The sequence below is a fragment of the Anser cygnoides genome, chromosome 1 (genome assembly GCF_040182565.1).
Source record: "Anser cygnoides isolate HZ-2024a breed goose chromosome 1, Taihu_goose_T2T_genome, whole genome shotgun sequence".
NCBI classification, from domain to species: Eukaryota; Metazoa; Chordata; class Aves; order Anseriformes; family Anatidae; genus Anser; species Anser cygnoides.
In genome coordinates this window covers 94241024-94255102 of record NC_089873.1, presented here as the reverse complement: position 1 = coordinate 94255102, position 14079 = coordinate 94241024, and the positions used below count along the sequence as shown (strand labels likewise).

The window sequence follows — 14079 nt, the reverse complement described above, 5'->3', positions numbered from 1 at the left end:
AGCTGGTAAGTCTTCAAACACTGAAGCTAACTCTTAGGTCTTCCGATACCTATACCTGCAAGCAGGAAGTCATTTACCAGGAACAAAATGCCTAGTTAAGTATGCAATGCTAGCTGTCTAAAGCCAGGCATGTGTTTAAGTAAATAATGTGAAGAGTTAAGGCTATGACTTTAGAGCTCCTGTGAACTTGTAAAATTATGTGTTTAGGTGACAGGGAACCTTTAATCTGATTTGATATCTTGTTTCAGATTGGTTGCTCTTGGTTAAAATGTGTAGTGTGGATCGTGTTTGGAGTAGATAAGGTACAAAATTACATAATGCAAAGAGATTCTTGGGCATCTACATTGCCTAGTAAAATGTAGTTACTTGACTGTTTTTGCATCTAGCTGAAAATCCATGGCACGTCACTAAACTTCTTCATTGTCACATAGGTTCTAGTGCAGTTTCCTGGAAAAGCTCCCTACATCTACAGCAGATGCAGCAAATTCAGACTGATTGAAGTTAGTACTGCAGGGTATGAATGCAGGCCCTTGGCCTTTCTATGATATATTATTTTCTACAGCTTCTATCCAAAAAGGAAGAAACTTATTTGTTCTTTCTCTATAGACGATAAAATAGAAAGAGCACTATATACATATACCTACTCTGTATGTGGCTTACTAGACCATTTTTCTTAAAAACTGCTTTTTTTTTTTGCCATGCTGGTTCTTACAGATGTGTAGACAGAAAGGAAGCAAAAATAGTGTGTGCTGTTCTGTCTTTTTCTCCTGTGATTTTGAACAGGAGACTGTCTGTGTTAAAGCACGGCTGAATACGTGTTGAACTCACCATTATCGAGAGAGCTCACTGTTGTGGTAGGACTCAATGCAAAGCTGTTAAGCAGGTAATTCTTTTCCTGAGTGTGCTGGAAGGGGGTGAATGGGATAGAAAAGGAAAATGAGAAGGTAAATAATGTGACTGAGGAGAGCAGAACAGGTTCTTCTGCTTAACTCTGGAGCTAGGGAAAAAGTGAGACTCCTGGTTGGTAGGTTACTCTGTCTTTAATTGTAGCTCTGCCTTCTCTGTTCTTCTGACTGGAACAATGAGCTCTTTAATACATATTTTTAGAGGCTTTTGTCTAGCTCTGTGAGTGAAAAATGGGACCTGTCATTAGTGATCTTAATCATTTTGGGCCATGATGGCAGACAGTCTTCCTGATGACAATGTGTCTGTACTGGAGCTGTAGCGAGCAGGTGTTGGCAGACAAACATAAGCCCATCTTTTCAAGGCAAACAGAGCCTGTAACTTATGATACCACAGGAAAAAAAAATTACCTTGGCTGTGAAAGAACAAATGAGCTGGTTGATTTTTTTTTCTAAACTGTTACCTCACCTTTTCACTCTAATTTCTCAATGGAGTTAGTTCTAGCAAGTGACAGCTAGCTGCCACCGAATGTGGCAGCAGTGTATGTTCTATGCTCTGCGGAATATTTTCTATGAAGCTGTGCATTGAAGGAGGGACTGGGGTGTGAAATGAAATGTAAGAAATTCAAAATATGAAGCACTATGTACATGCTGTGAAGTGAATATACCAAAGTGTTTAATGTAGTTAAGCTCAGGGCTACCTCTTTGAGGAAAGAGGAAAACCTGTTAAATACTTTTCTCTTTTTTTTTCAGAAGGAGGAAGGAAAAGAGGCCCTTAAATATATTGTATCTTGGTTTTCTACCTAGTTTACTAAGGACAAAGATTGTGTGTTTAAAGTATCTTTGTAATCATTGTGACAGAACTCAATATATAGGGAAGCTTCAACCCTGTTTTTTATGGATGAGAAATGGAAGAGATAACTGTTATCAGCTCAAATGCTCCAGGGAAAATTTATCACTGAACTAGAAATGTTGTCCAATTTCCCCCATTAAGTAAATTAGTCTTTCCTTAAACTTTAAAAGAGGCCAGAGCCCTGGTAAATATAGGACAATGAAGCTGTTCTTGCTGCAAAAATCCACCCCTGTTGCCCTGGAACCCCCCTCCCCTCCAGAAAATTAAATAAATCAGGGCTGGCAAGAGTGTGTTGCTACAGGAATTGGTAGATTTTAGTTTTGGGGGGAGAATGCACTTAAAACTTCAAGAGCAAAGCATTCCTTTGAAGATATTTCTACTGCAGCCCCTATCCTTTCATATATTTTTTTTATATATGAAGCCCTATCACCATATTGATAAATATTCTTCAGAATCACTCTGGCAGGGGTAAGAAGAAGAACTGGCCTATTGATATCTCAGCATTTCTGTTTCCAACCCTTTTTTTTTTTTTTTCTTAAAGGCCACAAGACTGCTGCCAACCTGGCTGGTGTTAATACTGCTACTCCATGATGCTTTCTGGCAGTTGTTCTGGCTGTCTGCTCGACGTCCTTGCAAGGTGGATCTGGCCTGTGGGGCTGGAGGAGAAGCTTGCAATGCTGCCTGGTAAAATGCAAAACACTTACCTACCTGAGGGAAGGAGCGTGGGAACTATGCTTAGTGGTAAGGCCTGAGAATAAATAAAAACAGGTAACACCACAAGGGGTAACAGGTGTCTTGTAGATCTTGGCCACAGACTGAATTAGTGCTGTTAGAAAACAACTGGGGAGAGAGTTTTGTGAAAACTGGTTTGGTGGTGGAGGTGCCCAGGATTTATCTGTCTGCTTGGGACAACCTTTCTTCTCTTTCCTCAACCACTAGCTGCGTTCTTGTCTCATCCTCACCTGGTATTACATTTTTGACTTTGATTTTCTGTCCTCGCAATGTTAGCTGAGAGGCTGTTTTCATGATGGGTGCTCTTCTGAGAAGGTCACCGCAAGCTCTGCAGGCAGCATTCCTTGTTCCCATCACATAGCTTTGCTACAGTCTGGCTTGTGAATAAAAACATGAGTTTGCTGCTGCTGTTCCATTTTTCCCCAAATACTTATCATAAGGTTTATCGAGGCTAGTGTGGGCTTTTTAAAGTTACAAAGTGAAATTGGTAACTGTATTAAACGATGGCATCAGACATGGAACAGATTCTCTTTCAGCGTCCCCAAGACTCGAAATTTCACGTCTTTGACATTTTCCTAAGTGTTCAAATTCTCTGTAATTTAGAAATTAATCAACTGAACCCTTCCAACACTTTTAATGAGAACTACCTATAATCTGTAGCAATAACTTCAATATAGTTTATCTTACCCTGGTAATAAAAACATGCTACATGACTTTAATCTAGTGTTGTGGAATACTTCTGGGTATTTTTTAGATTAGCATAAGGGCACACTGCTGGAAGAAACACCATGGGAAGAAATTATATTATTAATCAAACCAAAGCACAGAGTTCTCCACATAGTGGCTTTAAAATGCCCAAGATAATCCTTAATTGAAATGTTATAGAAAATAACAGTGAGAAACTGTGTACTTGGTGCTTAATTAACTTACATTGTATGTTCAGTGGTTTATGTGAGACAGTGGGACCAAAATGCAACTGTGATGCAAGATGTTGCCAGCAGTCAGTTTATCTATGATCTAATAATAAATTTTGACTTAGATTAATAAACACTTTCTTAATTAAACAGTCAGCGTCATTCCTTATTGCATGTTGATGGCTGATACCATTTGCATGTGTTGTCTTCTATTCAGCACTCATCTTTTCTTGTGATGATTATCTCTCAAACAAAGAAACCAGGTTTTAATGATTTATTTTTTTTTATCAGCATCTGCCATATAACTGATTGCATTTTCTTCTGCATTCTTTTATCGAAGTCCAGGCTGCATTTTTTGCTGTCTGTGGCTGTGAAAAGACTGTGGGAAATGCAAAGAAATTGATTTTATACAAAAAGCTTATGCTGGTGGTCCTTCACATGGTTGCTGTTTGTGCCCTGGGCCAAGTGTAGAGAGACAGCTGTGTCCCCCTGGAGGAAGGCACCAGCCTGGGTGTTGTTCACTTTGCTTTTGCTTCTCTGGGGCATGTACCTAGAGGAGGGTGTCCAGCTACAGACAACAGATACAGCTAATCCTGTAAATGACAAGGCATTCCTGATGTACTCTTCCTGAGCAAGCAGACACGTTGCTGCAGCTAGGTCCCAGCTGTGGGTTTTCATGCTGCCAAAAGCTACTTCCACAACCAGTCAGTGCCTGGGCCCACTGTAAGCCCTTCCCTCTTGGGTTAGCAGATGTGCTCTCCTCTTCCCCCAGCACAGCAGAGTTTACAACAACATCTTATCTGCAGGATCTGGGTCAGGGCTCTCCCAGAACCTCTGCTGGGACCTGGGGTGGGATGGACAGCAGTGAGGGTGAGCAAAGTTTTCCCTCTTAGCTCAGCTGAGCTCTCACTCGCCTGGATCAGCAGGTGAGTGTTGGTGGTATCTTGTAATATGCAGAGCTGCCTCCGTTTTATATCATAAATGGGAAGTAAGTGCTGCCTGTTACAAGGTCTTGTGTATCTCAGGCGATGCAAGGATACTGAGTGAGCAGAGTCTGGCCTCTAGTGGCCTGTTTGCAACAGATACTGGAAGCTGGGGATTGCTGGGCTGCTTATACGTGGACTCATCTATTCCCTCAGGGGTCCTTTCTGAATTAATATCTGCACATCTGAAAGAAAAGGACCACCAAACACCTGTGATAACTAGCTTGCTTGATAGCAGGCACCAGGTCGGGTGAGATGAAACAGCACAAATAGCACTGTGGGCATCTGTGTTTTGCAGTGGAAGAGCTGTCAGTGTAAGGGGTGTACCTTTTTTTAAATGGAGCCACAATTTAATCACCAGTCACAATTGTTGCAGAAGCATTGGTACTTCTGTTAAACATACAGTAGAATTTTCAGTAAACTAAGAGCTCTAATAGATCAGATTTTTCAAACAAGGACAAAGTAAATATTATACTGCAGTAGCTTTATTAATATTTGTTTACTTCTCTAATTTGCAAAGCTCAGTTGCAGGGACTTTGGCCACCCTGTGCATCTGAGATGCTCTACTACAACTTGAGTCTCAGTTGTGCAGCAGCAGTGCAGGTTGGGTGTCAGAGGACATAAGCTTCCAAAGCTCCAGCCTGTCCCAGTTGGCTTATAGCACTATCTACCACCTTCCACCAGAGAATTGAAAAAGCAAATATGGTCATCCTGGGCATGTTAGGTATGAAAGCAAGCCCTTATCCAACAAATGCTGTACACCTTTGAGACAGTAAGTTCCCTGATGTACAGACTTAACAGCAACAATGGCAGTGCTAACAATCAGTTCATCCATTTATCTGTGATCTTCAGTTGTAATCCGGAGTAGTATAAGCATCAAATGGGCAAGGTGGATGAAGTGATGTTTTATCTTGTATTTGTTTTCTGGGGGATGTGTGGAATATTACTGCTCATCTTCCATAACATCCTTCCATAAGTGTCCACATCCTCACTCTCCCACAGCCTGTGGGGTGCTTATATCTTCAGATAACTGGAAGAAAGTTGTTACTAGTGCTCACTAAATGCAAAACATTCTTTGCAATAAGAACTGTTTTTGACTCTGTGCTGCTGACTCAAACATGAGCAAATTGTAAAAGTGCGTGGGTGCAAAGCGTGCCTTCCATGCCTGTCCATCGCACCCTTGACTCAGAGGTTATTTCCTCCAGAGGCATCTGGCCCTGCTTCAGCAGTGACTCAACTTGTTGATGGCTCTGATCACCACAAATGACATCCTGGCATATTAAGGAAAGTTGAAACTGGCCCTGACTTTATCTTAAATGTGCTACAGCTAAGCAGCTACTTTGTGAACATGAGTCATCCCTGTAGCTGGGCCAGAAAAGTCTGAGTTAATTGGGAATAATGACTTCCACAGACAATGCTCTTGTGTTTTCCAACCAGAGCCCTGTGTTGTTTCAAGATCTTGGTGGCTAGGCTTGGTAGCTTCCTTACCCTGGAAGAGAAACCTGGGAAATAAAGCAGAGCTGAACTCTTGTTCTGTCTCTGCCTAGTGTCTGCTCTGGTGACTTAGCTTTGAGTGTGAGGGGAGCTCTGGGGTGTTCTGCTTGCAGTGGTTTCTTGCATGTGATCATGCTCAACAATGAATGCCTGCAAGAGCATTGCAGGGACTGGTTAGGACACATTTAGGTTTTCAGAAGTACATAAACCAAATGTCATAACATTGGTGCTTCTAAAACTTGCATTGAGTATTGTCCTTCAAAGGCTTTTTCACAGGTCAATTTATTTTTTTCCTTTATAAAATAATTGCAGGATTTTTTTTGTAAGTTTATCTTTATTAAAATGGACACATGCTTTCTGGTGAGGTTACCCCTGGAGACAGGTAATGTGAGAATGCCCCGAGGTGGTGAAGATGAAAAAAAGCTTAATGGTCATTTGTTCTTCACTGTTTTGGGCTACAGGGGAGACTTAAAAAACTGCTTTCTCTTTAGACTGGGGACCTTTGTCCCTGTTCTTGAAGGTGTGCTGGGGTGAGTGGTAAAAAACTAACTTTGAGTTGTACCTGCATAATACAGGAAAAACCTTTTTAACATGAACATCTGTGGACAGTTGTCTTTGTAATGAGACTGGGAAATGGTGGTGTCTCAGAAATCCCTGAAAAGCTATGGCTGGCCAAAGCTGACTTGGGCCAAGTTGCATTTTCAGTATTTTCATATTTAGTCACAAAAAATATTTCCTAGCTGATTCCCAGAGAGTTTAGGATGCTGCCTGGAAAGAAACAGGTTTTCTTTACGCTTGGAAAAAGCAATAGCTTTTGGAACAAAAGTATTCAAATGGTAGACTAAGCAGGGATGGTAACTGGCAAACAGGGAAAACATCCTCTCTGTCTGGGCTGCTTGATGGAGGGCTCACTGCAGCAGCTTTGTGGTGAACAGACAATGTGCTCTCACTGCCTTTTGTGTGCAGATGGATGCTTGAGAGGCAGGATGGAGTCAGCTTTGCTGGTGTTTGAGCATGATAATGCCTGTCAGTCTGGGGCTAGGAAAAGGATCTGTGTGAGGGAAAGAATAGGGAGACAGTATAAGATATGAAAGTAGACCCTTGTCTGAATGAGCAGTGTTTTCTAGCATATCTGCTCTTCACAGGCATAAACTCAATATCCAATTTATTTTGTAGCAAGAAACTAGTACCTTTGAAGTCCTCTAACTGGACAAAGATTTGTTACATTTGCATCTTCTCTTCTAGCTCAGACCTCTTTGTTCTCATCTGGCATTCTGATTTCTGCATTAGTCGATGCTTTAGGGAAAGGTAAAGAAAGAAAATGAATGTCTCAAAATGTAGTGCATCTGTATAAAGTGTGGAGAGCTGTGTGTGAGAAACACTTCTTTGTCTGTAAGGATGATCTGCCTGTGCAGTGAAGCAAAAAATCTGATTATTTTTGTATTCCAACCTTTATTATAGCTTGTGCAGCTGAAAACATTACTAATGTAAATAAAACGATGTAACTTTTCCTAGGCAGCATAATCCTCTTTAATTTTTGGAGGCAGTGATTCCCCCTGCTTCTGTGTAGCCCGTGTGGGTAACTGTTCTTTGTCCCACAACTTGCTTTCAGTATAGTTGTGGGTTAAGGGACTAACAGAGCGTCTTTGCTTTCTCACTCGATGTAAAACTGAGCACTTTGCAAGGGTTTAGACTTATGTTGGTCTCTTTTTTCTGCTGAAAACCTAAGCCTCTTGAGTGTCAGGTCAGAAGCATCCCTATTTCCTGAGATGGGTCAGGAGCACAAGGCGTGACTATCAGTGTATTTTGGCATATGCCACAGGGCTGGGTCTGCTGGGTGCCAGCAGCCAAGAGTAAAAGCAGGCAGAGAGCTGCAGTTGAGGCAGACCCTGCAGATGGCAGCAGAAGAGCACCAAAGGCAGAGCGTCCCCAGCCCAGCCACAGCTGGAAGCTGCTGGATGATTTCGTCGGAGTTGCGCTGCAGGTCCCAAGGACCATTGTGGCCCGCGCTGGAGTTTGACACCTGGCATTCAGGCATGGTGAGGGGAAGATGCTTTGGAAGAAAGCGGACGGCTTAAGGTGGGGGGGAAAGGCCTTCAGTGATGAGTGCATTCTACTATGTTTTCAGGTGACACCCTCCGGGTGTCCTGTTACTGCTCATCTGTGAATACTGGCAAAGGGCCCTGAGCTGGGGTGTTGTTTCCCATGAAACTTAACTCTAGTTGAGATTAATGCCCTTGTTCTCAGCTCAGGCCAAGGGATGCTTTCTGAAAAGCAGGAGAGGTTCCCTGATACCTATTAGAAAAAATGATCTAAGCTCATAGTTAGCACTTTCTCCTGTGAAACATGAGTTCAGGAGCCTGCACATGGGAGAAGGAGCTGAAGTCATGTCATGAGTGGTTGCTCCACCACCTGAGGGCTGTAGTTGCTGTGGCTAAAGGCTATTGCAAGAGCCGTAGGGTTCTCAGTTTGCTGAGCCCCTGTGACTGTCCTCCCAGATGTGTTATAGGGTGGGAGGCAGGCATCTGCTCTGAATTCCAATCACTTCTAGCGATGTCAGTTTATCCTGGGAAAATCTTCAGCCAGCTGCTGAAGCCAGTTATGAGCCTGCTTTGCACGGTTGGCTTATGTGCCAGGATCTAGCTCTGGGTGTCTGTTATGATTATTTATTACAGTGGGTGAATGTAATCATTATAGCAGGTTTAAGAGGCCATTTACTGTATATAATATACTGAATAAAATCAGCAGTTATTAAACTGTTAGTAAAAGCACCCACAGCAATGGATCTGGTGTTCTGACATCAATCAAAGTAAGACTGCTATGAAAAAAGGCTATTGCCCATGCAAAGCAACTCCTCTTCGGCAGCATTTTTATTATATCTCTTTAACACACATGCAGGTGGTAGTACATAACCTCTGGAAGATGTGCAATTAAACCATGTACTTATACTTGTTTCAGAACTCATGCCAGTATACCAGTTTTATGTCTGCACTCGTGTTTGTACTACTGGTTTCTCAAAATCACCATAAAAATTAAAGGCGGTATTCTATATAATGTGGTTTATTGAGCATATTGAACAGTAATACACAGATCCATGAACCTGTGTGCAGCCAGATACCCCTAAGTCATGGCTGTAGTACTTGCAGGCTTGAAAATGAGCTCAAAAATTGAGTTGGCTATTAATATAAGGGTCAGTAGGATGAGTGCTTTGCTTTGTAATTACCAAACCTCCTGTTGAAATCCAGAGTGCTAGAAGGCCAGCTGAGGGTGTGTGTCATTTCCCCCTCCCTCCCCCCCTTTTTAACCAAGTGATTTATCTGCTTTAACATAAAGCTTCATCTGGCTCCTAATATTTTGCAGCACTGTGAAGTCAAAACAGTTAAATAGTTTTACGAAAATGTGGTGATTTTTTTTAAGTGGTGAATTTCAGAAGCACTGCTGTTAGGAATTTCCTGATGCAAGTTGGTTTGATACTTCAGGTTGTCACAGTACTGGGGAGTGGGAGCGAAGAGCGGATCACAATACAAAACCTCAGCTGTGATATGAGAAGTGTAGGGTTTAAACATCTAGGTTTGACTTGGGTAAAGATTGGAAGTAAGGAGTGTCTCAGGTAAGTTCCTGTTGGTTAAAGGATGTTGCAAGGTGTCACCTGCAGCCTCATGGATGGCCATATCTTACTTTGCTTTAAATACTTAGGAGTTGGAGAGAATAACTATCCCCAGTGGTGACGGCTTCTTGGCACAAGGAATATTTGGATTTGAATCTCAGTTTTGATAATAACTTAAATATTTGTAGGTCAACAAAAAAGGCAGGTCCCACTTAGCACTACACATGGGCTAGTAGTTGAGCACTTCTTTTGGAAGGAGAATCTAGTTCATAAGGATCCTTCTGCAGCGGAAGTTTGTCTCTTTCACATCCTGTGATTGTTGTAAGCTCCAGGCCACCTTAAGCAATGCAAGTGGAATTGCACTGAAACTGGTCATTAAAATGCCAAGAATTTAATTTTCTGAGCTCAGTCCTTTGCCTTTGCTGAAAGCGGCTAACAGGTGAGGAGGAAAGGGAAACATGCCATGGATTGAACAGTGCATTGAGTTTTAAGTGACTGAACTTTGACAGATTGTTTCAGAAACATTTCTGAATCAATATTCCCCCTTCTTTCCCCCTCATTTATTTCAGTTACTGGACTTGCATTCTAGAGAAATTTAGCCAACTTTTATATTGGAGCCCTGGTACTTACGATAACTGCTTGGGGTCATGTCCATGTGGTCATCTGTGTGCCTGTTGCTCCTGTGGTGCATTAGCTTAACTCATGCTGCTTCTCATTGAGAAAGCATTTTCCATACTAGCTTGGCTTGAGGAAAACAAGCTAGCATGGCAGCTTGTGAAGAGGCAGGTGATAGCAGGTGTGCCAGAGTGCACGTGGAATGTATAGATATTTCTGCAGCCTGGGACACAATGAAGAATGCTGGTTTAAGTGAAGTTGTTTGTATAGTGCTCTGTTCTCTAGGTCTGTTATGCTTTGGTGCTGGGGAGTGGGAAGAATAGCATTAACAATTTCCACTGGACCAGGAAGTGTGGACCCCTAGGGGAGAGGCTGGCAACAGGTTGAGTGAGGCAAAGGTCAATGAAAAGGAGCATTGGCGTTGCTGCCATTAAAATTTCTATTAAGCCAATGAGACTTCTGAGTACTCACTACTTCCAGAAGACTGTAGGACAACTCCTACTGAATAGTGTCTGTTACAGAAGCATTGTAAAACTAAGGTGTGAGGATGAAGAAGGGCATCAAGAGATCGTACACATCTCTGAGTCAAGACAGAATTGAGTCTGAGTCACTCAAGTGTCTTAAATGGAAAAAGCAATACAACAGGCACAGGGATGGATGGAAACTGAACTCAGAACATTTATTTGCCACTGAAATGGAATAACTTCTTGGAGGGTGGGTTCTGGAGACAGCGTTAGCTAAAAAGATGGTTAAGATGGTTATTATATCTACTGCTGCTGGATGTTTAAATTTCTTGGGCTCAAAAGCACTGGAGGTAAGTTGGAAGTTAAAGATTAGCTTGAGAAATCAGGAGAACTGTGTGTGTGATAGAGAAATGGAATGGAAGGAAAGAAGCAAAATAAAATTTGGCAGAAAAAGTATGAGGTACTTCACTTGAGCAGGTGTTATTTATTGCACATAAGCAGAATGGGGGAATAACTCAGTGGGTATAACCCTAATCCATCCTACAGAAGAGGATGTAGCACATGACGATGCATCACAAGCAACATTTGAGTTGGTAGTGCTATACCATAAGGGAAGGAGGCAAATATCTTACTAGAGTGTATAGTAACAGACTACAATCCATCAGATAGATGAAGCATTTGTACTTGCACTGCTGGAGTACATGGCGTGCTGCACAGAGCTCTCTGGGTTAGATGTGCATCTCAGGGAGAGCTCAGTGGAGAGTACACGGGAAGGTTCAATGTGGAAAGCATGATCTGTGACAGAGGACAGAGTGAATCGACAGTATTTTGGTCAGAAAATATCATCCCCTGAAGAGTCAGAGAATGCCTTGAAGCTTGTAAGAGGCTATTGTAGAGGAGGGAAACAATCTGTTCTGTCTCTGTGGTGAATAGACAAGACTTGATGGATCTGAATTGCAGCGGAGATTTAGGTAAGGTGGCAGGAGAAATTGGTGGTGATTAAGATGGAAAGGATGGGAAGAAGGACTCTGTGCTCTGAGCAACTGCAGTCTGCAATTGGAGGTCTTCAAGGACAGACTACACAGCAGCCAAGACTGACACCAGACACCGACGATCCTACTGTTACAGTGTTTTGGTGAGCTGTCTTGATGATTTTGAGCATTAACTCCATCTTTCATCATTTTAAACGTTTTTTTTTTTCCCCACTGTTATAAGTACACTTAGACACCAGCACAATCTGCCCCTGCCTGACAGGTCCATTCCCCCACAGCCACCCAGCGCTGCTGGCCGAATGTCCCCGGCTGTGGGGACTGTGAACATCTCCGTGAGGGAACCCCTATTTGCTCCAGCACTGGGTGGACTTTGCGGCCTCCATTTTGAGAATAAAGCCAAAGGGTCTCGAGGCTGCGGTTTCCCTGCTTCAGGCCGGCCCAGCCGGCGGGGACAGGGCGGGCGAGAAAGCGGGGGTGGGGCGGGCGCCAGGGGGCGCTGCCCGACAAGGAACGCGCCGCCGCCATTTTGGGGCGGCTGTGGGCTCGTTATCTGTTAAAAGCCCACGCGGGGAGGGAGCTCGGGCTACGGGGCAGCCAAGTGGAGTCTGGGGGTGTCAAAAGGGTAAGGCTGGAGCCGCAGCACTCCTCGGTGGCTGTCGGCTGCTGCCTCCCAGCTCCAAGGCTGCCTCCACCTCAGCGTGGAGGCTGGAACCAAGATGGCGGGCAGTGAGGTGCATGGTCATGCTCCTGTTTCTTGTCATGTCAGGGAGTGGCGGCTGACTGCTGTTTAGTATAAAAGCAGGCAGATGGGAACAGACGGAGCTGTTTAGAGAATAGAATGCCAGCACTGGGGATAAGAAAAGTTCTTGAGAAGCCTCTTACATGGAGGAAGAGAATAATATGTGTTTGTAGTGATCGGCCAAGAAGCACTTGTATAAGCTGTGAGAGAGGAACCTTTTCTGGTTCCTGAGAAGAGCCAAGCACTGGAGGACCTGAACAGGCCTATTTAGTAACAGCAGATCGGCTTACTTCTATCAGGATCTGCACAGTTACTGCTTGTTCTGTCTTGGAAAGGACATGGAATTAAATGATCCACGCCAGGTTGGACTAGATGATCTTGAAGATATTTTCCAACATAAAGACTCAGTGGTTCTCCTAGTCTTGAATATCTGAAGTTCCTTAAGAATGAGTCCACTTTTCCAATTAGCTGTTCACACTTCTGAGGAGCTTAATACGTAGGTGTCATTTTCATTACTAGAGTATGTTTCCATGCCTTCAGATTATAGACACTTTCCATCTTCTGGAATGAGTTTTAGAGCATCCCTTAAGTGAATTGTAAACTTTGTCACTGAGTAATGCAGGCCTGCTTACCTGCCACCTCCAGACCAAATTCTTAAAATGTGGCATGGTTATCTGTGTCGTTCAATACTAAGATGATGTATGGCATGAGAATATTTCATTGTAAGAGCCCTTCCAAGTACCTTCACCTTCTTGGGTTGGGAGCAAAGCCTCAAGTCTTTTGTTCTTTTGGTTTGTTAGGTTGTTTTGTGTCAGGAAATGTAGTTGGGATGCATTTAATGTCCTTTAGAGCAGGATTCTATAGGTCTGGAAGACATTTGTTTTATATGACAAAGTGGTCCCAAACTGCGAGTTTAACTGCAAGTGGTGCTTTGTATCTTTCGGGTTCTCTTGAAAGGAAGCATTTTGCTATTAATGCGTTTTCAACCACGCTTAATATGAATAATAATGATCTCATTAAGGCTGACAGACCTGTCCTTTTTAGAAACTTAATTTTAACATGGGGATGATTTGAATTTCTGTAGATAAATTAAGTGTTAGCCTTGAGTGAGTACAAATTTGTAGATAATTAAAATCAGGATTAGTGAAAGAAGAGGTGAAGAATGGGGTCAGAGGCAAACCACTGTAGGTCACACACCATCAGTTTTGCTCTCACATTTTTGTGGTGTTCAGAGCAAAGCTTTTGATACTGCTGGTCAAATTAGTTTCTAGTAGTTTAGTGCACTGAGTTTCTCTTTCTTAAGCATAGCTCTACCTCAGTGATGCTGATAAAGTTTTTCAATTTTAACTAAAGGGTTTAAATATACATGTAGCGTCCTACTACCTTTATATGAATGGTCATGTGAAATTGATGCAAGGACCTCAATATATTTTAAAGAAAATCCTCTCTGGGTTCTGATGTAAGGGTATATATTCTAAATTCATTTGGGATTTCCTTATAGATAAGTGATTTAAGCATTTTTGTTTCCTCTTCTGATCATGGCCTATGTTACCTTCTGGCAGCCATTTTATTATGGGTGATGAAAAGTATTCAATGTATTTTGAAATAATGGAACTGTTATTCTTGCAATAAAGTAAAATGCTTGAGGAAACATGCAAAATTCATGTAGCTTCATTGTTCAAGGAATGAGATAATCGTTCATGAGAAGTCCAAGGTTTTGACATTTCTACTGCTGGTAGACTGTAGTGGTCCCCGACTTCCTATTTTCCTATAGCGTAATATAG

At 42.5% G+C, this 14079-nt stretch overlaps 1 protein-coding gene across 2 annotated transcripts in view; it reads left to right on the top strand.

The window, feature by feature from the left end:
- ZPLD1 (zona pellucida like domain containing 1) overlaps positions 1-14079 on the top strand; it is a 109161-nt gene that overhangs the window by 18391 nt on the left and 76691 nt on the right. The window contains exon 1 of one of the 2 annotated variants that reach the window (XM_067002824.1): positions 2260-2496. The exons of the other annotated variant lie outside the window; for it this stretch is intronic. The gene's annotated coding sequence lies outside the window, so the exon portion shown is untranslated. Of the gene's footprint in view, positions 1-2259; positions 2497-14079 lie in introns of those variants that run through there. 2 annotated transcript variants of the gene reach the window in all.